Below are 24,945 nucleotides of genomic sequence, written 5' to 3'. Positions count from 1 at the left end.
GTAGCAAACCACAAGTTACAGGGATAGATTGTCGCTGAAATCTTCGTGTTAACGTGTGAAACGAAAGCTGTACGGATGAGCATTGTTTTATTCAGGCAAAAAACGTATGGAAGCATTGAAAGGTTGAAACAAATAGCATTATTCTGAACGCTGGCAACGAAATGCCTCTGCCAGTGAGCGCAGTAGCAAGAGCAGTTATTGTGAAACGGGAATTGTTCTGGTGATATCGGCGCTTGTATTAGCATAGCGCTGAGGAGCAGGTGCTGCTGGGCCGTAAATAAAATGGTCAGCTTGGAAAACGGACAATGCATTGTCTTCGAAAAGCTAGACTCAGTTCACTTCGATTCTTGTAAAACGGTTTAATTTCTTGGAAAACGGACAATACGTCGACTTCTAAAGCTAGACTCAGTTCACTTCGATTCTTGTAAAACAGTTTAATTTCTTGGAAAACGGATTATGCAGTTGCCTTCGAAAAGCTACACTCAGTTCACTTCGATTCTTGTAAAACGGTTTCATTTCTTGGAAAAACGGATTATGCAGTTGCCTTCGAAAAGCTAGACTCAGTTCACTTCCAATCTTGTAAGGCGATTTTTCTTCTGAGTAACTGTACCCCTGCTTCTGAATCAGAAGACCTGCACGGATACGGTTTCGCCTCCTACTTCACGAGAACCGAAAAGCGATTCATGCGAGTTTATTCTTAAAGGCACCTAAAGTCAGTGATTTTCAATACAATAAAGATGTATCGGTTTACTGTTCTGCTGAATAAGGGCTAAATATAACTTGAAAAGTTTCTACTGCTTTCTAGGTGTTAGATTGGGCACCAATTTTTATAGATAGGCAGTACCATCTTCCAAGCACTCAAGATTAAAAACTGCTGTCATGTCTCAGTTGAGGTCATGTGTACTGTTTCTCTTCACTGGATTGATAATACATGTGAATGCGTTTACACGGGAAGAGTTGTTCTACGGAATGCCGGATGCAGACACCCAAAAATTAAGGCTTTCTTCCATACACTGTTCTGCGAAAAATATTCCGTGTTCTTCACAAAATTCTTCACAAAAAGTTGCCTTCGAAAAGCTAGACTCAGTTCACTTCCAATCTTGTAAAGCGATTTTTCTTCTGAGTAACCGTACCCCTGCTTCTGGATCAGAACACCTGCACGGATACGTTTGCGCCGCCAACTACACGAGGTGCAAAAAGCGATTCATGCGAGGTTATTCTTAAAGGCACCTAATGTCAGTGTTTTTTTTTTCAATACAAGAAAGATGTATCGGTTCACTGTTCTGCTGAATAAGCGTTAAAAATAACTTGAAAGGTTTTCTACTGCTTTTTTAGGTTTTACCTAGGGCAGCCGTTTTTATATATAGGCTGTACCATCTTCCAAGCACTCAAGATTAAAAACTGCTGTCATGACTCAGTTGTGGTCATGTGTACTGTTTCTCTCCACTGGCTTGATAATGTGAATGCGTTTACACCGGAACAGTTGTTCTACGGAATGCCGGATGCCGACGCCAAAAAAGTAAGGCTTTCTTACATACTCTTTGCAGCAAAAAATATTCTGTGTTCTTCACAAAATTGCACACTTTAAATAAATACGCCCGGAATAGAACGAACGCGCTGCTTTTATGTTTGTTGTAGCCTCCCAGTGCTTGCTGCCGCACTTGTGCTTATATGTGAACGTTACGTTTCGACTAAGTTTGAAGGTGCAGTCTCTACAGTCGAATGCTGCTTCAGTACACTATCAAGAAAGCTAGAAAGTCTTGACTCCTTCGTTTTTTGACCGAGGTGTTTTACCTACCCAAACCAGTCCGAATAATAGCCAGTAAAGTAAACAACGTTGCCAGTTGGAAAAAGCGCCACCCACGGGCAACCCTCACGAGGGCAACCGTTCTATGCGCAACCAGTATCTGAGGACGGCTTGGGTTCATTTATTTCTTCATTGTCACTTATCTTATCGTCATGAAACTTTTTTTTACAAAGATCGCTTTCAGCAAGTTAAAATTACCTTGATAAGAAAAACCTGACATGCCATAACACAAGTCGCAATGCAGAAAATCCGCTGGAGCTGAGATATCAAAGGCGCTTTAGACTACAATGCGTAAATTTCTGTACATCAAGAATACTGTTTCTGTACAAGTTTTTTTGGTCAGTGGTCACTGGCGTGCGGAAGGTCCTTAAAAGTACATTCGAGATACCGTGTTAGAAATTGCTGCCGGTGCCGTGAATGCCACACTCAGAGTTAGGCTATATTTACATTCAGCTTGCAGGTATTCTCTTCTTGACGGCAATTGTCATAAGGGGCGTCGGCTGCTATCGCAGCCAACCTTATTTTTCTCTGCTTCTTGTTTTCGGGACTGTGATCGCCACCTCTGATAACTGGGAGATATGCTGATTCAGACTCGCAACCACCGAGTAGACTTGGCAGACGGGAAGGCAGCATTTTTTAGGCCCCTCAGGGCGTGTTTTGAAGAACTTTAAGGTAGCCACCTATTTCGAGAGCTCCAGCACGAGTTGGGATTTTTTGTTGTAATCTACACAAACAAAACGGTAGTATATGAAGCTAGTATCCTTCGTGTCATTCGATACGTGCGTGAAGACCGGACCGGCCTACAGCTCCAGAGAGACATCGAAGAACCAAAGGTCGTTAATATGTAAGACGTAGAAAGCAAGCGACCGTTTCTTAGTGAACACCCATAAAGACGGAATAAAATGCGATTTTTTTTGTACACAGTGTGAAAGAACAGATTTTCGCCAGTCTGGCAGCCAATGTTCGAAAGACACTGACTGTAGGCATAATAGTTGCAGCAGACTCTATTTTCGAACCATGCAATACGACCATTTCGTACAAAAATTTACAGTCCACATTCAGAAATTGTCCGCCAGCAACAAAACAATTCTGCGAGAGGCCCGCAGTGATAGTCAACGAGGATTTCTCACGAAAGCCGCCATTTTCTCAGCTGCTTAAAGCACTATTACTAATGGATGTGATTCGTGAAGCAGTATGGTATGCACTCATGCCTCCGTCATCGACAGGCGCATGAAAAGAAGTAAATGAGGCCCCCACGCCTCTTAGTTAAGATTTCCCGGTCCCAATCAACACTCCCTGCGTCCTGTTGTGGCAGCCAACATTCCAAAGAAAGTTTCAACAGCTGGCTCCCTGCTCGCCCCAGGTGCCAAAGTACCGAGCGCACTGCAGCTCATCTGTCCAAGCTAAGCGCGACGCAAAGCCATGGAGACATGCCACAGCAGGTCATAAACACCACGGAACCCGGTCCACCAGTGCCCTGGCGTCATCCACCCTGTGTGCTCTGCCACATCTGTGGAAGCGGCGGGCCGATCTCGACAGCATACTTGTTCAAAAAATTTGTCTATAACCTTAACATGATGATGGTACAGGAAATGACACCTTTGGCAGTTAAGGAGGCATGGCGCCGCACAGGAGGCATGGAAACAGGAACTCTGTGAGTGCCAGGCAGTACTAAATAAAGAACACCGTGGACGCGAGAAGGCAGGTGCGCAGATGCACCTTGACAGGACGCGAAGAAATATCCATCAAGAGGAAGCCGTTAGAATGAGAGCCTAGAAGAACGAACGACAGAATAGAAACGAAACCTCGTTTTTAACAAAGGAAATGCATAAAACAGCCGAAATTCAGGACGGATATCTCAGGCGTAAAGTGAACAAAAGGAGGAAATTTGAAAGATAAAAGAGGTCGGGAAGTGGAGGGTTTCGTATGAATTTCGAGCATACGAGGCTCGTGAACATGCACTCAAGTTGCGATGTTCACACAGGCGTCCTCAATGTTCTCTTCAATAAAAGAGGCCACCGCTAGCACGACTGAGCCCGCATCCATGCTCTGAGCAGCCTAGCGAATTAGGCACTGAGACACGGCGACGGGAGCACGTAGGCACAAAAGTAATACCACTTCCGCGATGAAGAAAAGCAACAGTTGGACGGATCGGTTCATATAAAAGAGGAGGAAGGGCAGATGGACGCTCGTAGGCTTCGTCGCAGTCCTGCTTTGATTTGATTCATCTCTAAATAAACCCCCGTGCGTGCTAAGCCCGTAACAGTTGTGGTGAGAGGTGCCGTGTATCGACCACGGAGCATTCCACCTATCGATCCAGCCGTAGACTCGCTGGCTTACCGCCAATGCCATCGGACATGACTGGAGACGAAAATACCGAATAACCAGGACCATCGAACAACTGGCCACATTATTGAGAGCGCCGGACATTCTTTGAAAATGCTGAGCAGAACGTTGACGATTGGCTGAAACACTAATATAGAGTGAGCAAATATAATCGCGGGAACACTGCTACTGAACTGGCTAACGTGGTGTTCGTCCTTGCCGCCACTGCCTTCGACTGATTCGGCAATCATGACGATTCACTAACTACATGGGATACGTTTACAAGCGAGATCAAGAAAAATTTTTGGGACGAATATGCCAAGAAGAAGCCTGCGGAAAAGACAATGTTTCACTGGGCGCAAGAACCCTGATAAATTTGCACTGAATACATCGAAGTTATCTTAAATCCATGCAGCTAGTCAATTCCAGTGTGCTTCAAAGCGACGAAGTCGGCCACCTCCAAAAAGGAATTGAGAATGATTTTTATAATTTCCTGATTAGCAATGAGAGCCTGAGCACCACCGCTGGCGTTATAAAACATTGTAGAACATTTGGAGCTCTCACGCTGCGGCGAATTACTTCTAAATTCAGTACACTGGCCAATGCCACCTCTGTAGCCAGTGTTGAAGCCTGTCCTCTACATTCCATGGCCGATATGATATGAAGAATGTGTGCGAGCAATTGTCCAGATCCAGGACACCTTCTGCCGTGCAGAATATCAGCGGCAGAGTTGTGCACAGCAGGCAGACGTCGCTGCCCTCTCCACTCCGTGGGCCCAACCTAACGGCGTTTCGCATATGCACGATCGATGCAACTATACCAAACGTTATGCCCACTAGTCGACGGGAAGGAGGTCCGACTACCCTGAAGACGTAGTTCGTCAGTAGCGCGAGCCTGGCTACAGCCAACGTCGCGACTTTGTTCGCCACGACTCTTATGGCGATCGCTTGCGCTCTCAACCTTTGTGTTAACGGTGTGGCATTGCAGGCCATATCCCTAGATATTGCCGCCGCCGTTTCCCGACTGCTCAAGACTAGCGAGCTCCTGCGAATATTCATCGACAACTGCACACCGAACAGCAGCGATCCCCGATTACGTCCGCTTGGGACACGTACCATTCGACACATTTGCGGAGTTCAACACCTGCATCTGATCGCAGTGTGACGCCGCCACCTGAGCACCAACGGCGGTTACCTTCCTCTCGATGTCGTGCTTCCCCTCCAACTCCGAGAAACTAGGAGGCGCGGCCGGTGGAGGTGAGGCCGCTGGCGAGACAATGACATCCATACTTCTACCCGTGTTCATGTTGAACAAATTGGAAGCGTTCATTGATGGTGTGAAAACAATGGCTCTTGTAGACCTGGCACTACAGTATCCGCTATGAGGTTGAGGTTCAAGAACCGTTTAAGCCGGAATGTAATGTTTAGTGGTGACCGTGCAGCGTTATTTCGTGGTGTCGGTGGTGAACTTTTGTTCCCACTTGGTGTGTGTGCTGAAGATGTTCTTATTGGTGGCCTAACGTTTCGAGCAGAATTCGCAGTGCTACCTGTGTCAACGCATGATGTGATTCTGGGGATTGATTTTCTGCAATAGTGTGGTACAACTTTATACTGTCGTACCGGAGAGATTGCTTTGAATTCATCACTGTTTTCGGCATTTGTGGATGAACCGACAATTGATTTTGGAGAATTTGCGGCGGAAGAAGACACTATTGTAGCAGCGTTATCTGCAGCATTCATGCGGGTTTTCTCGATTCACAATCAGTGCGAATCTTTATTAGCTGTAGTACAGCCAACGACACTCGCTTGCTCTAAGAGCATTCTTGTGCCTCATCTCGTCGTTCCCGTGGTCTGATGCCTCCACCGAGCTGTGGAAAGTCAACCAATCTGAAGAGCCAGCTGTGTTGCATCGGGGCCTAAAACTCGCCCGTTTCAAGAAAGGCGTGCCAGGTTCCGTCGCGGCGCTAATCAGCGCTGTCATTGAGCAGCCTGTGAAGCGAAATTTGGAGACCTAACTTAAGGCTATGATTTTTCAGTCCCTTTCTACAACCGAGCGTCGCATTCTCGTGGAACTACTTCTGAAGCACGTTTCCATGTTTGACTCCACCAAGGATGACTCAACACCGCTGCTACCAGTCGTATTCGCCACATGATCAACACCGGGTCCGCACCTCCTATACTTTAGATGCCCTATTGAGTATCAGCAACTGAACGTAAGTTAAGAGTTGACTAAGTTGGACACATGCTAAAACGTGGCATTATTCGAGAATCTTCTAGTCCTGGGCAGCTCCAGTTATCCTTGTTTGGAAACAAAGATGCCACATGGAGGTTTTGTGTTCTCTACCGTCGCTTAAATACAGCGACAAAGAAAGACGTCTACCCACTTTTACGTACTGATGACGCATTTGACTTTCTGCACACAGCTTCATACTTTTCTTCTATTGATTTCAGATCATGCTAGTGGCAAATCCCCATGCACCCTACAGATCAAGAAAAAACGGCATTCATAACACCAGACGGCCTTTATGAATTTAACGTTATGCCTTTTGGATTATGTAATGCGCCTACAACATTCTAGCGGTTCATGGATACAAGCCTGCGTGGTCTAAAGGGGCAAATTTCTTTATGTCATTAGTATTGCGTTATTTTTGGCAATACATTTAGTGAGCACTACAGCCGTCTGGACATCGTGCTTGATTGAATTTAACGAACTGGTCTTGTCTTGAATTCAAAGAAATGTCATTTTGGAAACCGCGAAAGAGTCGTTCTTTGTCACTTGGTTGATAAAGGTGTTCGACCGGATCGCAAAGAAATTGAAGGTGTCAAAAGTTTTATGGTGCCCCAATGAGTAAAACAGCTGCAGAGCTTTTATAGGGCGCTGCTCGTACTTTCGGCGCTTTGTACCAAGGTTTGCGGACATCGCTTACCCACTCACGTGTCTGCTGCATAAATATGCACCATTCAATTTGACCAGCAAATGTGACGCAGCTTTCCGCCATCTGAAATTTCTTCTGACCTCGGACCCATCCTACGCCTCCTCTACCCATCACCACCAATTGAATTGCGCACTAATGCACGTGTTATCGGTATCGGCGCTGTACTTGTACAACGCCATGGCAACGATCAGCATGTGGCCGCATACGCCAGCCGCTCGTTGAGTAAGTACGAAAAGAATTACACGGTTACCAAGCAAGAATTTCTCGCCGTTGTTTTCACTGTACAGCGCATCCGCTCCTCTCTGTACGGGAATGCCTTCACCGTCGTGACCAACCACCACGCGCTTTGTTGGCTCGTGAGTCTACGTGACAGCTGAGGACGGCTCGCTCGATGGGCTTTGCGCCTAGAAGAATTTAATTTTACTGTGATGAATAAAAGAGGCCGTGAACACTCAGATGCTTATTGTCTTTCGCGTTTGCCGCTTGAAACGACTGAAGACGACTGAAGACGACGCAGACTACTTTGATAAATACTTGACTTCACTTTTACAAGCCTTCGCCGATATTCGAGTTTTGCGAACTGAGCAACGCAGACCAAACTAACCTCATTGTTTGATGCCGCCAAAGATGTGGAGAACACTTTTTGTATTCGCGAGGGATTACTCTATAAAAGGAATTTCTCTTACCGGGGATTCCGCATCTTTCTTGTCGTGCCAGAAAGCTTACGCATCACAGTTCTTTAAATGATGCACGACGACGCCCCGTCTGGACACATGGGAGTGGCACGAACACTCCACCACACACAACAATGATTTTACTTGTTAAGATACGTTCAACCATCCAGCGCTATGTAGCCAGCTGTCAGCAATGCCAGTGTTTTAAGCTGCTGACTTCAAATCCACCGGGAAAACTGCGACCAGTCACACCTCCAGCAGCCCCATTTGAGCAAGTTGGCATTTACCTTCTCGACCTTTCCCAAGGTCTTTCTAAGGAGACCGATGGATTCTTGTGTGCGTAGATTACTTAACCCGTTATTGTGAGACAGCCGCGATAACATCTGCTACTGCGTCTGATGTTTTTCATTTCCTACTTGGATTTGTAATTCTTCGTCACGACCCATTTGCACTTCTCATTAGTGAGTGTGGACGCCAGTTCACAGCGAACGATGTAGAAAAACTCCGCCTCAGCGCTTGCAGTTTTTTCCACTGGACGCCATATCATCCCCAAACGAACGTTGTGGTAGAACGCGCTAATCGGACGCTCACCACCATTCTGGCTATGTACGTCGCAGCAGATCATGAGGATTGGGATGGCGTCCTCTCGTTCATTACTGACGCATACAATAAAGCGCAAGATGAGACAACTGGCTACAGCCCTTTCTACAGCCCTTTCTACCCATGATGAACCTTCTCTTGCTACCACACTCGGCAGACCTGAAGAAGTTCGCCACTTTGCCCGCGTTCGAATTTTATCTCCCCAAGAGCGTCCCAAGAACCGATACGATTCCCGACACCAACAAGTACCTTATGTTCCTGGTGACATTGTGTGGTTGTGGTCGCCTCTAGGCAAGCCTGGTCTTTGTCAAAAACTGCTGTCACATTACACTGGACCGTTTCTTGTGTTAGACTGCATAAGAGACGACCGCAATTACGTTTTACCACGCCTAACTGTAAGTTGTCGGGGGTCACGCCAGTCTCAGGTGGTGCATGTAGCCTGTCTAAGCAATATCATCCCAGAGGTTTCATTTATTACGCCCGACGGGCTTCGTCTGCGCAGAGGTAAACGTTACGTGCCTACGTAGACGGATGAACAAGCAGTTCAACGGTTGGACCGATCTGTAGAGGTAAAAGAGGAGGAAGGGCAGAAGGACGCTCGCAGACTTTGTCGAGGTCCTACTTCGATCGATCCCTCTCTAAATAAACCCCCCGTACGTGCTATGCACTAAATAACGTATTCTTCCGCTCCTGCGGGAAAATACTGGTTTCGAGGGCACGAAAGGCAAATAACTGTCTCAATCCTCGGCGGACACAACAGCAGCGCTGTAAGGGAAGTAAAGGTGGGTTTGTAAGAACAAAATAGGTGCCGCAGGGCAGGTTCTAGGTGGGAATCGAACCAGGGCCGCCAGCATGCGATATGGGGACGCTGCCACTCCTCCAGAGCACTTCGACGTTTGAAGCTGAATGAAGGCGCATCTAGTGAACGCATCTAGTGAATTCTTAAAAACATGTCTTCGAGATATGTACTGAGGCCTACAATGAGTAGTTATGAGTATGTTAATTACAGATGTCGCATTAAAGCGAGTACAAAATTTCATCCGTTTCTGGTAAATTTCCACCGAGCTTGGCGTGCAGTCTTAGCGCCATCACGCGGCACGCACTGAACGCCCCCTCCCATCGCAACGTACCGCGCTGACCCAGCAGATGGAGCAGGTAGTAGACCGCACACAGCTATCGCATTTCCGCACGTAAGGAGACATGCATACACCTCTAAATTCTTACGAAAACGCATGCATTTTGGCGCGATGCAGGCAGAATTTTATAGTATAGAGCCCCAGCCGGCGGAGGGGGGAGGGGCAGTTACTCTGTTACGGGATTATTAAAACTGATATGGATAATGATTACGGTGGGCTACGCGGCTCACAAATCATGAAAGCTCATAGTAATAGATAAAATTTGCCTATTAAGCATAAGGTATGAAGCACGCTATTTAGCCCATTTTAGCTGTATTCCATGCGCTGATCTTTTAACCATGCTTTCATAAAAAAGCGCTCTCTAATCCAAAAGGCCTCTCTTTAGAAAATACTGTATACTTTAGGTGATACACCCAATTTTTTTTTCGACATTTGCACATGCCTCTTCTGTAGACTGGTTGCCCAATGACTTTATGGTTGATTGAAGTTTGACAGGGCAAACTCCGCTGTTGGATTTTTTGAAAGCTATAGATAGTGACTTGCTTGATATTGAATTATTTCGTAGCCTGACATCCTAACTCAATATGGGTTATTGTCGAACAACGTTTCCAAAAAAATAACGCGCTGTATTTCTTGAATTGTACAAAATTCTTTTATTTCTATGGAGACAGTCCATGGCGCAAAGCCACATAAATGTTTTCTTAATTACTGCTTATTCTACATCCATCAAGCTGGCATAGAGTCTTGCCACCTTTCTTTACGCGCGTACAATATACTTCCTTGGAAACTGCATCTTGTTTAGATGTGCGCCGTTGGAAAACCTCTTTATTTTACAGAACCAGAGTCATCGTCGATTGAATGCCGCTACCGGTGTTTTCAAATCTTAATCACCAGAGTGCACCCCTTACTATACCCATAAAAAAGAATTTTACCGCTGGTGTGAGAGTGCGCCTGTTGCACTCAAAACCATCCGCGACCTCTTTAATGTCGCACGCGCTGTTCGCGTACGTTAACTTTTTTCGCGATATTTATGTATCCCTGTGAGCATTTCGTCTCACCTTACAAGCACCTCTAAAGCTCCTTCACTGTCCCGAAGAAGAGAAAACATTTCTGTGCCTCCCTAATAATTCGTATTCAACTTTTTCTTCTTATTGATGACTGAACGTTCCAATACACAGCCTAATTTTCTCCTGCTTCAAATAATGCTCTCAGTTTCGGCGCTGAGTATGACTCGAGAGCAGAATTCCTCCTTACCAGAAGCAAAGCATTCAACTGTTCAAAATCAACGTCTTTTTTTTATGTGCGGTGTGCTCGGATGGGAGGCCTGTAGAAACTCGTTTACTAGATAATTCTGAACGCGTGTCAGAGCGTCAATAGTTACTACCCCCAGCCCATTGTGAGCAGTAATGAAACACTGTTACAGGGGTACATAACATGCAAAATATTTATTCAGTAGGTTTTCTTTGCCAAAACTTTTTTTTTCCTGACGACATAACGTCCAACATCGCGGATTCATGAATAGACGACGTGGTAAATTAAACTGAAGGACTGTTTGAAGCCGAGTTTCACTTTCGATATGTTCATGTATGTTGCATATTTCAGAAATTTTAAAAGTGGGCTAACTGAAGACCATTAAGACCTTGGATTCTATAATCAATCGGGGCGCATTCAACATGGAAACATTTGAACGCTTCTTTAATTTTCTCGTTACTTCATTCCTTTTAAGTGCCTCTATAATAAACATAAAGTATGCCTTACCCTAGAAACAACCGAGAGAAACAGTGACAGCGTATCTTTAATTGCAATACATGAGCACTTGCCAAATTAAAAAAACGAAAAAATATTCGTTCCGCCGCTTCCAGTTTTTGTATAAGTTAAGCGTAGACTAAAATTTGGAACAGCATCACTTTGGTTTTGCATTACTTTAGCAGAGCGCAATACTCTTGAACTATCTTCTGCAGTTCTCGAAACCATTTTATCCCCAAGCAGGCACACCTACTTTCTCAGAGCTTCCACTCACTTACTGTTCTAGATTGGTTTGGTCTGTTAGGGTCTGGCGGAGCTCTGAAAGGAACTCCGACTAAAGTTGCGGCATGCATAGCATGTTAAAAAACGTCCCTTCATAAATACCCTCTGCAAAAGTGTTTTTTATGCATTTTGCGGGTGCTGAGTTGTGTGTAGTCAAAATCTGAATTTACGATTTCGCGCCTTTCTCTCTCCTCTCGTCAATTTTTGTAATCAGAAATGTCGGCGCTCCTCCGTCGGCCCCAGACGTTAGGTCCCTCCGCCGGCTGCCAACGCCCGCGGGCGGAGGGGGGGGAGGCTCAGTTTCCGGCCGCGGCCATGGTAGCTGGTTCACGTCAGAAATGGACGTCACGGCGAACCAATGACAGCTCTTCGCTGCTAACGCAACAAGTGCTGCATGACACGTTGAGTGCGGATTCCGGTTAAAGCTCTGCATCGCAGGTCGCCAGACGGCTTGAAAGCACGAATTTTTTAAATAATTTGCAAGCGATGGTTCGCTTTTGAGGTCGTTTACACGGCATGAATGCTCGGTGGCCCGTACTCTACATAATCAAGCGTATTATAGTCAACTTCTAACATTATTTTCAGGGACCCTTTAATGTCTCAAAGTGACTCAGCTTACGTTGCGACGACCCAGTGAACGGCTCTGGAGAGTTTCGACCCCCTGAGGTTTTTCACGTGCGCTGGCATTGTACAGCACACGGGTCTTCTACCAATTCGCATTTAACGGGATCTAAGTCACGCATTTCTGGTCAGCAGCCGAGCACCACAACCATTCACCTACCGCGTCGGTTGTTTCTGGTAATAAAACAATGTGAAAAGCATAAGTCGGAATTTTCTTGAGCTTACCGTTTCGTTCAGCTCGTGTTTCAGTAATTGAAAAGTGATGAATCGTACGTTTTATTGAACACTAGCAAAATTTACAGTGCTATTCCCTCATCTCGTGAGGCAAATCGTTTCTACTTTAGTTGATTGTAGAAATTTCTCCGCTAAAATTTTGTTGGTGTCTCAAACACATCTTGGTCCACGTTAGACCAGAAATTACTTCCCGAGAGCGAAGCCCCTTCTGGGCTCGCTGCTCTTGTATCAAGAATGACATGACAAACAATCCGTTGGTACTTCAATAGAGGTGATTAGAAATAAATAAAGAAAAAATTGTCTCTGGTACTGACTACACGGCAGTGGTAATTAAACCTATCTTTAGGTTTTGGTTCCTGGCATTTACTTGGGTCATAATTAGTGCCGTATTAGACCTTAATTCTTCAAACAATTTTTGCAATTCATTTTTCCCAGTGCACCAGCGAAATAGAGAGAAAACGCATTTTTCTCCACACAGATGTAAAGCTGCATATCTAGATGATGACATTCAATTGCGGCGTAGGTTATATTGCATTGTTTTGAAGTAAAAACAACACATTTTTCCGGTTTAATCTGCAATGGCAAGAAAATTTCCAGCAAAATGGTTTGTTTTTTTCAGAGTTCATTAACAGAAGAAAAAAATCAGTGCCACGACAAATACGCGAATAGAGCAGCGTGTAGCACCTGCTCCGGTAAGAGGTGTTAAATATGCCTTGCAATAATAAATAGCTAAAAATGGGCCTTCTCTAAATTGATATCCATTTGCTCGGGAAAATGGTATTAATATGCCTTGGAATAATAGATAGCTAGAAATGGGCCTTCTCTATATCATTAACCATTTGCTAGATCGCTTTTATAGATAATGGCGTTCTAATAGTTATAGAGCCACTATATTTAATGCTAGCAAAAGGCAGGTTTCATAGGTAGCTTCCAAACAAGTAATAAAATGCTGAGGAATATTATGTTCCTAATACCTGTAATATTAATAATAGTAACTTTACAATTTGTGGCCTCTCACTTTGTTGCTACAAAGCCAGGTCAACAGATATTGTGTAATAGTTGTCCTGAATTGTATACTTCAAATTTTATTCCTTCCAATTTGTGAGGAAGAAGCGGAAAACTTCATTAGCTATGACGAACAAAACAATCTTCGGTGGAGGCTGGGTGACCAGAAGACACAGCTTCGTGTTGACCTCGGGGGCTCGCTTGAGGCCCGACATTGGACAGCCAGGTCTGAGCTGAGAAGCCCGGCCTCCCGCTGTTCAGAAGTACTGAGCTGCAGCTCTGGTTTTCCGGGGTCAGCTGGGCACGCTCATAGGAAGTTGATACAATCGGTGCGTTGACTGCGGAGGGCGCCTTCGGGGCGACAGCTACCGGGAAACATGGAGGCATACAGAGCCCACGTATGGTGAGACAGCCATTGAAGAAGATGCCAGAGGGCTGTTTTATATATCGTAAGAGATTTATATACCGGTGGTAACCGGAACCGATTCCTCGATATTGTATCGACTTGGGGTGGTACGGGACCAGCCTGTCCTTCCCTGATAATACCGCGTCGAAATGTGCTAAATGCCCTTCTCGATGGGTGAGACCCCCAGACACATCCTGTGCAGGAATATTTCCCTGTGCGAAACTATCGAAACTTGCCTGTGGAAGAAAAATAGTTGCAACCTTGATGCATTTCTGCAAGTTGCCGAAATCCATCCGGAAGCTAAGACAGCCACACTTATTTAGCATGTGAATTTCTTTTACAGTTCGTCAACACAAATGACAGAATATGGACAGTCTTAAGTAATCCGGGCGAATCAACGCCGATATGCCAGCTGGACCACTATCAGTGCAATGGAGGATCAGGTTGCCAGCTTCAAAGACGGTCTTCTATCAATAACAGAATGTAAGATATCCAACTAAAATAAACACAGGAAGGATATCGCATTAATTTTTTCGTTTTTCTCAGGGTGAAACGCCACTTCAGGGTAACGTTTTATGCAACTTTCACGCACCGCTTGAACCACGGGCCATCGGATATACCCGAATTTCGTAAAAGAGGTATGATTTTAAACACATTTCTCTGCTATGCTCAAAGCTGGGTTTTGTATAAAAATATTTAAGAAATTCTATCTTACCCCACATGAATTTTAGAGTGCTGACACATGACTGTTGCGCGCGTTACGCGATCAATATCAGATACGCATTTTGTAGCTTGCATCTTAGCGTACAAATAAATACCTATAATGTTTTTTCAAGCTCGTTAAGTTAATCAGATCGATGCTTCATTAAACACTCAATGTGTTGTCTGATATTTCAATCAAGAAGTGCCAAAAAAGAAATCAATTTTAACCAGGCCTGCCGGAAATTTTTACGCGTTATAGTTAATTTTACAACCTTACGCGGTTATTTGTAACATAAAGGTGAAAGGTTTACAGACCGGATCAGTAAAAGCATGCTAGCCTTTCATTTTCAGTGTCATCTTTGTGAAGCTTAGAAGGCCCCAGCCGCCGCAGAAATGAACGCAAAGAGTCCGCCTCAACTTTCATGGAAATGTTCTGAGCTCTTCGCAGTAGTTACATATCTGTGAAACGTGCTCTTATGCCAGGCCGTTGATAAACATTTCTTGATACCATTTGGCTTGCAACCAGGTACAAGCTAATTTCTTATAATTACTGCATCGTTGCAATATATTCTGTTAATACAAAAAGTATAGACAGCAAAATATATTTAATTCTGTGAATAGAAATGCGCACTAAATAGAAAAGCATAGCTAATTATGGCACGTATTATGGAACTTCTGCAGCAGCCTCGTTCCCCCCGTAACTTCAAGAACAATGTTAAAATGTACCTTCTGTCCCTGTCTCCTCCATAAAGTGTCCAGTTTCTAGTTTTTTTTTTTTTACTCGCTGGGTGTATGTCCAGGTTCGCTATTTTTGGTTTTGTTGTCCTAAAGACGTAGGAGACATGCGATGCGGTTTTCATTGTTTTTGGTTTGCGTGCTATTTCTCCCCTTGCCTGTATGTTAATTCTGTGTATCTCATTGTTTGCTATGTCAATTTTTTTTGTTTTGTCCTAGAGACATTTTAGCTATGCGTTGTTGTTTCCTTCATTTTTCATTGCATTTGTGTTAATTATGTGTAACTCATTGATCCTTACATATAATTCATGTAGTACGTATGCGATGTTGTTACTTTTCTTGTTTTGCTTTGTGTATTTTGCTGTATAATTTGCCACCCCCCTGAGCAATGTAACGGGTGACGGGGCCACGTCAGGCAAAAAATGAATTGCCTTTTGTCCCGTCACCTTTGACAAATCGATGTCAAATAAACTTCAAACTTCAAACTTCTAATGCTGGGTTCTGCGTTAGACCGCTACGCGATTGCCGTAGCCTACAATCCAGCTTGGAAGACCACGAGTTTCTCGTGCTGTGCTGGAGATGTCGTCGTCTGCTTCAACTTTTATCCGGTCCCTAAATTATTGTAAGAAAGCGCCGCAATGAAGCGCCCTCCGCTGTGCCCTGAGCGGAACGGAACGGCGGAAGGTTTGATCTACGCAGAAGGGTCGCATCGAACAAATACGCCGAAGCCACAAAGCTTAGGTATTGCATTCTGTCGCATTGAGCGCCCCCTTAATTTGAGGCTTGCGTAGAAAGCCGCACCACCGCAAGAGTGCAGTTGGATATTTCACTAGTCGCTTAAAAGATTTCACTGGCACAAAGGATATCGATCTGAGGACTCCAGCGCTACATTTTACGCGGTGACTGTCGGCATAAAGCAGTGCCTGACGCCATACCTCAGGTTCTTCTAGTAAATCATCGTCAAATATTCAAAGCGATACCAAATTTGCAAAAAGAAATCCATCAGCACAAAGAGACATATCTTTTGTTATTTCTCCGCTATATTCTAAATTACTAAGTCGATATTAGCCGCCAGGAGAAAAACTGATTAGAGCATTAAAAAGGATTGTTCTCATGCATAATTATGCAGTAATCTTTAAATGCTAAAACTTTGTGCCCTTTCATTGTGGAGGGAGCCAGGTGTATTTTGCACATGCTTCTTCCGTTGCTCCTGAACAAATTTCCTCTTACAGGGCTCAATTCACCCATTAATGGTCGTTAGGAACCCCGGCACCACGTAGTCCTTACAAATCAGGTGTACATGAAGCATGACGAACACCAGCTAACCTTGATGTCAGCCCTTGGCTTAGTGTACAAGAATTGTATTACTCCACAGATGCAATGCGACGAACGGGGAATAAAAGAAAGGAACGCGCAGTGACGCAAAAGAACGCTGTGCTGTGCCTCTACGTGGTCCTTTCTTCGATATCCCGATCGTCGAGCTGTAGGTATAGAATATCGTAAACAACTCGCCCAACAACCTACCTTGTCAAAACTTGATTATCATTTTCCACAACCGCATCCGATTTTAGAGACCACTTTAATCTTTTACAGACACAAATAAGTTACGCCTAACAGAGACGGTCATGTACCTAAGCAAAACCTCAACGTGCTCTGTTGTTTATGTTTATCCGGGCGTCAAAGGTCAGTATCTTTTCATCATTTAGGGTTATCAAGAGTTATTTATCATTTAGGTGTATATATAAGTTTTTATAATTATAAAATGTTGTTCTTATAAGTTAACACCACATAATAAATCATTATCACCTGCAAAAGCAAGGTTTTGCAGTTTTGACCTCAGTCTAAATCTGTAATAAAATTACTAAGTCTTAAAATTACGCTTAGGGACACGACTGAGCACTACTCAGAAGAATAATGTTTTAAGGGTTAATGCGAGGCTGGCGGATAAACGTTTTAACGGGTGAACCAACCCGGATGAATATTCAAATATGACGTGCTGTTATGTTATTAGAACAGGGCTAATTTTTCACTATTATTTCTTCAGATAGACTACCTTTATTTAGAGACTAGGGGCAGACGATTAAGCACTCAAGTTAACATCCCTCACACGCCTGTAGCCTCTTAAACCTCCATCGCGTCCGCTGCGGGGCGTGGCAGTTTCCCGGGAGACAGACGAACCTCGTCCGCGAGCAAGTCAGAGTTGCCTGTGGTGGCGGTCTTGAGCCGAGCCATATAGGCCACTCGGCATTGCGGGAGCGGCTATTGTGCGTGTTGAGATCAACTATAACTTGAATTCTGTCCCTCAATTGACTCAGTACGATGAGAGGGACACAGTACCTAATCAAGTAAGTGGTACAAATCTCGAAATTGTGTCTCGAGCAAAACCAAATCCCATGCAGCACCTGTGTCCGCAAAGTGGCACTCGTCGATGCAAAAGCGGTCCTTTCGACGAGCACCTCCAGCACGAAATAATAACTTAAAAACTGAAAGGGCGTCATGCGGCGAAAATGAGAGGACCATGCCTGGGCAACTGCGGGGCAATCTCACGTACAGAAGATAGAATGATGAATAAAAGATGAGGTCATGACTACCGGTGTTGTAGGCCTAGGTCACAAATGGCTTCATGACATCTGTGTTTCGAGGGTGCGGTGCGGCATATATCGGCAGCATATTTATGAAGGTGCAATCTGTGCGCTCAGTGAGATTGATCTATCGTTGGTAAAGTCCAGAGTGGGGGTTGGCGACGCAAGTTGGCCGAAATGTTTCTTCTACACCGTGAGCAGTAAATTGCCATACATGATTGCTAATTATAATACTATATATATATATTATATTATCTATTACGTATTATGTGTATTATACTTATAACCGTTATAATACTCGCTAATAACAACACCCGGAACAACAAGACGAAAAATAAAATAGTGCAGCATAAAAGCCTACACACCAGTCGCCTTTGCTTAAACGAGTGCTGTAGTTTCCAAAAAATCTTCAAATATTCTAAATACGCGATAACTCAGTGTTGTATGTATGAATAGATGGGAAAGGGGTCAAGCAGGTCGTCACGGATTTTTGCAACAGGCGACAATAGTGGCTTGACCCACTGCAGGAGGCCTGCAGGAGGAGTTGGGCAGAAGATAAGGCGTTTAAATTGGTCACAAATTAAGATCTATACTTTTGTTGTGTTATACAAATTAGGCCAATAGAGACAGTTATGGGTTCAATGCATCGTACCGGAGAACAGCAGGTAATGCGATGTTAAAGCATCGTGCATGCAAAAAATAATGGCGTGAGGAGGTTTTCTGGAACACCCAAAAGCAAATAGGCACAGACAAACCAAGTATTTTTCGTACACGAGTCCGTCGTGAACAATGAACAGCATGTGAAAGTACTGCAGCGTGTTCTTTCTGAAGTAAACGTCGAAAATCGAGATTGTTTGATTCTTCTTGCTGGAAGGTTGCTTCATTTGGGAACGTCATGGAGAGGGAAACAAAACACCTCCCGAAGCTGCCTCCCCGCAAGGTGCAGTTGGCAAAGGATGGCTTGTCAACAAATCTGCATCACTATGGCGACGACCGGATTGCAGAGGACAGGAAAGCTGTACTTCTACAGGCGCAAATGCGGACATGCCAGGCGACTAGATGTGTAGTCTAGTCTCATGAGCCAACAGAGGAAATGATGATCCACTGTGCTCGTGCTCGGGTTGCGCTCGGAACTCGTGCGCAGCGAACATAACGTCGAAAAATTCAGTTAAGTTGTAGTTGGTCTGTAATTTCGTTCATTTACTGCAGGCATATAAAATAACGTGCTCGGCACCGCCGTATATTATGACGAGTGGGGCCCCCAGGCAGAGACCACTGGTTTTGATGTGAATCTCAGTTGCAGTGGTAGGATCAAAGTGGCGCAAAAGGGATAACGAGGTAAGGGAAATTTTCAGCTGCTAAAGAATGGTTCACAATCGAATGAACACAAATTTTTGAGTCCTTGTGCCGAATGCAAGTGGCCAGGTTCGCAAGCTGCTCAAAGCCAGGAATGAAGCGCCGAAAACATGAAGGCCGGCCGAGACAGCTACGAAGACAGTTTATCGCCCGCGGGTTCGTGAAATCTCTAGCTTCATCATTATTTTATGGATCAGGCTGGATCACGTCCGGAGTCCTCGTCAGCGGCCACGGAAAGTAGTCCACAAAACCCCTGTTTTCGTCGCCAGCAAAGAAAACCATTTCTTCCGCAGGTGCGGGGAATTGAAGGAAGTACCTTCAGATTCCGAAGCGAGCACGCAACCTATAGGCCACAAAACCGCGTTTCTTAGAAAATGAAAACAAACTTAGTGTGTGCGTTGCCTTACGAGTGTATGCTAACTTGCAGTTGGCCTGGAAGCAAGGAAAAATATAAATTATAAATGAATGCTTTCGTCTTCTTAGTGTGTAAGTAGTCTTATATGCCCTCCGTAATTTTTGTCTCTGGACTGTACCACTCCTATTGCGAAGTCATCTAAGTGTGAGGAAATCTCTGTAAGGGTGCGTTATGTTTCTTCATGGGTATTTTGTGGCAGGCAGGTTCAGAATATGAGAAAGTGTTATTCAACATATCGCAATGTATTACAATCTGCTGAACTGCACAGGATAGATCCTAAACTCCTATCGTAGTGAGCAAGAAGCAGAGAAGCCTTAAAGGTGCCAGGCAGGCATCCATGCAGACGCCAGTTTTCAGTATGTGCAAATATCCTTCAAACTTAACAAAGCAAGTGGAGAATAAGAAGGCGGAAAATTCGTAAAAAGGTGCTTGAATTGATTTCGTAGGCGTTCTGGAATTGAACAGTTCCGTAATTTTCCATGCAGACGGTTACGGTTTTGAGCAATACAACATGCGGAGGGAAGCAGTGTTCTACTGTAGCTGTGAGGTCATCTAGGTGTGAAGAAATCTCTTTAAGGATGCACTATGCTTCTTCTGCGGCATTTCGGGTTCGGTATATCGCATATATAAAAATGTAATCATCCATTAAACGCAATATCTTAAAAGTTTATGAACAGCACAGGCTAGTTGCTAAACTCCTATCGCCGCCATAAAGTAGCAAAACACTACCTACAGGTACGAGGCAGAGTTTGATTCATATGCTGGTTTCCTGTATGCGAAATTTTTCTCCAAATTCAACCAAGCAAGTGGAGAGGTGAATTGTAGGAACGTGCTGGAATTCGCTTTGCAGGCAATCTGGAATTGTGCATGCCGCAGATGTCGACAGAGTCGGTTGTGGTTTCGAGCAGTGCAGCTGCAGCATGCGGAAGGGAACAGCTAGTAATGTAGTCACGAAACAAAAAGCCCAAATTACCACTTCTGAAGTCGCAATTTTGAGCGTGTAGCACCGTATCTATAAATCCCTTGGATGTCGCAAAAGGGTTAAGCAAATCGAACGGCATTACATAGAAATCTAAGCTGTTGAATGGTGAACGTTTGGCGTCCGGCTAATCAATAATATTGATGCTTAAATACAGGATTTTAAGATAGAACATTACACAGTTTCTCCTAGGTTGCGCCAATTTACTATGGCATTCGTCTCGTGCCCCCCCCCCCCCCCCCCCGCTACCCGATACGGCGGCCGATGTAGTTTTGGCTACTAGGCTTTGCTCTGGTGGAAAGCCAGCGGTGGGGATGGGCTGGCCGGGGTCCGTCCTCGACGAATGTGAAACCCCGTGGGAGTGGTAGCTACTCCCAGGTGACTTTGAGGGCCAGTCGCGCTCGTGTGGTCCGATGCCTAAGCGGAGGCAGGCCTGGGGATACACCAGGGCTGAACATACGAAATCCGGCACGGAAGGCATGTGTAAAAGTTCAAAAGGTTTTCAAATACATGCTACTCCGCTCCACATTTGGGGCCGCCCACGTCTGGCGACCGACACGCAGGTTTCTGGCTACGGAGTGGCCAGGTCCGCGCGGGGGCTTCCAGCAGCCAGGCTCCTCGGAAGCGTTTCTTCAGAGAGGCAGCCTCACGGCTGACTTCGGCGCCATTGCCGTCATTGCAGGACACGAGGTACAGGGGCGTAGTACGGCAAGAGCAAAAACCATCGATTTGGTGGAGTACCAACAGGGTAGGCCCGGGTCATCTCGCCCTAAGCCACGTTCTTGGTTTGTGGCCTATTAAGCCCATCCTTGAACACTCGCTCCCCAATAGGCGAGGATCAAGCTATTGGAGAAAAGAAATCCATAGCTTGCTGGTTTGAAGCACAGGTAGGTTCCCCCGGAGGTGTTATGTCAAGGTGCCGAGGGCCGAAGGTCCAATAGGCTTATAACCTAAGCTTATATTTACCATATCACACTACACGCACTTCCGGTGGCTGAAAAACCACGACAAGCACTCGACGGGAAGTAGCTGGCAGGTCCGAAACATGCCCTGAAAGTCATGGAAGGGACCGATGTAGCTGACCTTGGATTAGGTATTCATGTGTCTGTCGGTAGGAGCCCGTTATCTTTGTGGGTGGTCGAGCATCCCGTGAGCGGGCCACACCATTGGCCAATCTTGACGCCCTCCCTGTCCGGACGAGGCAGGCCAGTAATGAAATCGAGAAAAATGAAGGATCAGAGCAAATAACCCGCTCTCCCCATTCCCATCCCAATAACCTTATCCCATTCCACCCAACCTCTCCGCCACGTCCCAGGGGGATCAGGGGAGTCTCCACAGGCCCGCTCCCTTGGATGTGTGTCGCTATATAGCTTTTTACACCCCCCCCCCCCCCTCATTTCCTCATGTTCCCCACCTACGGGTGGTATAATTACATCATTGCCTTCGGGCTTTTTCATTTATCTTCAGATTGGATTAAGCCTGTTCTACGTTGGTGGTGCAGGCCGGGGCTCATAAATTTTCAATCTTTTTAGGTTGCCCCAACCTAATGAATGTGACATTAAGCTATAACTCCTCTGCAACTGTAATTTTGAGAGGTCTGCAGTCTGGAATTCATCTTACAGGGTTTAGTCGCTTGGCTCTGGAAAGGTCATAAGGCAGTTGTTCAACAAAACAGCAGCAGGTTGAGGAACTGTAAACAAATATGCTGTCCTTGCATTAGAAACTGCTTTTGAAATGCTTAGGCAACGCCGGCTTTGGCTTGCATGCGGCGCTTTTCAGTTCTTTCTTAACCCTGACCAAAATCTTTCGTCACTAAAGAGCCTCTCTCTCTACGTGCAGCACGAACTCTTAGCTTTGAAAAATAAACTTCACTGCCTCAGCTTCAGAAGCAAGCAATGCAGCGTCATACACCTTAATCCCACATCGGAAGTACACACTGCTCTGTCTTGAAGCCGACACCTATGGCCCTTGCCTTCTGCCCGATACACCATGCCTAGGCGCGGCCACTCTGAATTCAGTTTGCGCCCTGTCTTAAGGCAGGCTTTCTACCCTGTCGTAGCAGACCGACAGCGTCGCCTGTCACCGGTTCCCACGCTCCATATGAGGGGGAGAACGCTCCTCGGCTACTCGACCAGCTTGGCTGTGTGCGCTTGTGGGAACCGTGACATAACCTGCCTTGAAAGACGGGCTCCCGCAGGCCATCAGGTTTTGTGGCCTCAACTTCAAATTTTAGGTGGTTCTTCTGTGATTTCTTCTGGTGTTGCATGCTGTGCACACTCTCAAGCAAAATTCACTGTTTCGGGAGCTCAGGCGTGAACAGCTGTGGCTTTAATATTATCTCAGAAGGAGCTCATCTCCTGTGCCTCCTTCCTTGCTATGTTGATGCGCGCAGTGGCGGCATCTGTTTAGTCAGTGTTTTCTTCTGCACACGATGTAGTAAAACTTTACTAATTTATTTTTCTCTCTATATTTAGGTGGCTGGGTCGATCTTCGAGTAAGTCAATCATCTATTGAACAAGAACTTGATTTGGACAGCAAAAAATTCTTTTGGGAATTAGTTGCTGACCACGCAAAGAGATACGGCAAACGAAATTGCAGTAAACGTGTGTATGCACCTGTTTGTCAAAAAGCTTTCACAAGAAGTTACACTGTGTAGATCTGCAGAACAGAAGTCACAATAAAGCATTATGAAAGAGAAATCCCGAAGCGAGGATATTGTAACTCTAGAGGGAAAGGAGTTGCGGCTGTTGTTTAGGCTCTCGGACAAAGCCGCCGACCTCATCACTTCAATCCAATTAGTAGGAATTTCTTGGGCAGGAGACATGAGTGGACCGCTGCTTGCTGTCTTCTGATTAGATATACTGTCGATCTTAAGCAGAATTCTGCAACTTCATGCCCAAAGCACAACATAGCTGAAAAAACCTATTTGCAAAAAAAACAGAAACTTTCTGTTGTTCTGGCAAACTTTCCCGTGCCATTTTGAGACCTGAAAACAAAAAATTTTATGTCAAGAGCAAGACTTTCTCTAGTAATATGCAGTCCGCTGCAGTAGGAAGACAGCCAGTTCGGTCGCATCAACACACAATTACAAAATCCGCAGGAAAATCACTCGCAACGACAAAACGACACAACTTTCGGACGTTTTATTGGTCCCTGAGGAGCAAAACAGGATGTCCGGATGTGTCGCACTTTTCGACTTCGAAAGTGCGAAAATCACTGCTCTCACATTTAGATGTTCAGAATTGTAAAAATTAAAACCGACAGCATACACTTTGCTCTCATCCCCAACTGTTCGTTCTAGCGATACGTAGAGCTTCCGAATTTATGGCGAGTTTCAGCGACTCCTTCGTTTCTAACATAAGCTCGAGCAGATCACGCAGCCAAGGACAACAATGTGCCACATTTGTCAAGATTTGCACATGCGTATAATCCTACGACCAGTAGTATAAGACAACTATTGACGCCCGCGTGAGAACCAATTGCAAAAAGCAGCGTCGTCTAGAGTCTTTATTTCCAAAACCAGTTTGTCTTCTATTTTCAATCTACTGGGCACACCTTTGCTAGATTGGATTCAATGGAGTGCTAATTATTGATTACGTTGCATCATGCGGCCCAGGCTGGAGTGTGACGACGTAAAATGACCTTCTGCACTTCAGGAGCTGGAGCCAAACTGGTCACTCTATGTGTTTGAAAAGAAAGCCAGCCAGAGATCTCGGAACCGATACCGTGAGAAAAATGTACTTTGTAGAAACTGAGCACCTGCCGCAGTGGCTCAGTGGTTAGGGCACTCGGATACTGATCCGGAGTGTCCGGGTTCGAACCCGACCACGGCGGCTGCGTTTTTTTGGAGGAAAAACGCTAAGGCGCCCGTGTGCTGTGCGATATCAGTGCACGTTAAAGATCCCCAGGTGGTCGAAATTATTCCTTAGCCCTCCACTATGGCACCTCTTTCTTCCTTTCTTCTATCACTCCCTCCTTTATCCCTTCTCTTACGATATATGAGACAGATACTGCGCCATCTCCTTTCCCTCAAAACCAATCATTATTATTATTGTTGTTGTTATTGTCATTATTATTATCACAACAATGAGCAGAAAATATCTAGACTTTAATGCGCAAGTAAGGATAAAAGCATTGACTTTATTTTTATACTTCTGAGTTGTGCGACTCCGTCCTTCGTGAGCCACTATGATCAACGGCGAAGCAAAAGTCACCGCAGTAAGGTAGATTTTCGTCACAAATGTGGAACATGTGCATCATGGTACTGACACAACACTAAAATTTACTTTTGTCCGAAAAGTTTCGAGACTGATTTTTTTTTCTAGAAATGATTCCCCAAAACAAATCTTGGTGCGTTTGCGTAACGCTATTTTTTCGGGCTAACCAGAACTATTTATTTTTATTG

At 45.1% G+C, this 24,945-nt stretch overlaps 1 long non-coding RNA gene across 5 annotated transcripts; it reads left to right on the top strand.

Annotated features, from left to right (window-relative positions):
- The first annotated feature begins 1,279 nt into the window (after positions 1 to 1,279).
- On the top strand, positions 1,280 to 23,208 carry LOC144134938 (uncharacterized). 5 transcript variants are annotated; one of them, XR_013315311.1, is made up of 6 exons: positions 1,280 to 1,519; positions 12,980 to 13,052; positions 14,115 to 14,214; positions 14,318 to 14,409; positions 16,802 to 16,891; positions 23,015 to 23,208. It is a non-coding gene; the product is annotated as an uncharacterized LOC144134938 (long non-coding RNA). The 5 variants fall into 5 exon arrangements; XR_013315309.1 differs by having other exon boundaries at positions 14,115 to 14,254; XR_013315310.1 differs by lacking the exon at positions 12,980 to 13,052 and having other exon boundaries at positions 1,286 to 1,519; positions 14,115 to 14,254.
- Positions 23,209 to 24,945: the final 1,737 nt, after the last annotated feature.

The sequence above is a fragment of the Amblyomma americanum genome, chromosome 5 (genome assembly GCF_052857255.1).
Source record: "Amblyomma americanum isolate KBUSLIRL-KWMA chromosome 5, ASM5285725v1, whole genome shotgun sequence".
Taxonomy (NCBI): domain Eukaryota; kingdom Metazoa; phylum Arthropoda; class Arachnida; order Ixodida; family Ixodidae; genus Amblyomma; species Amblyomma americanum.
The sequence above is the reverse complement of the archived record's forward strand: the minus strand, read 5'-3'. Positions and strand labels throughout refer to the sequence as shown.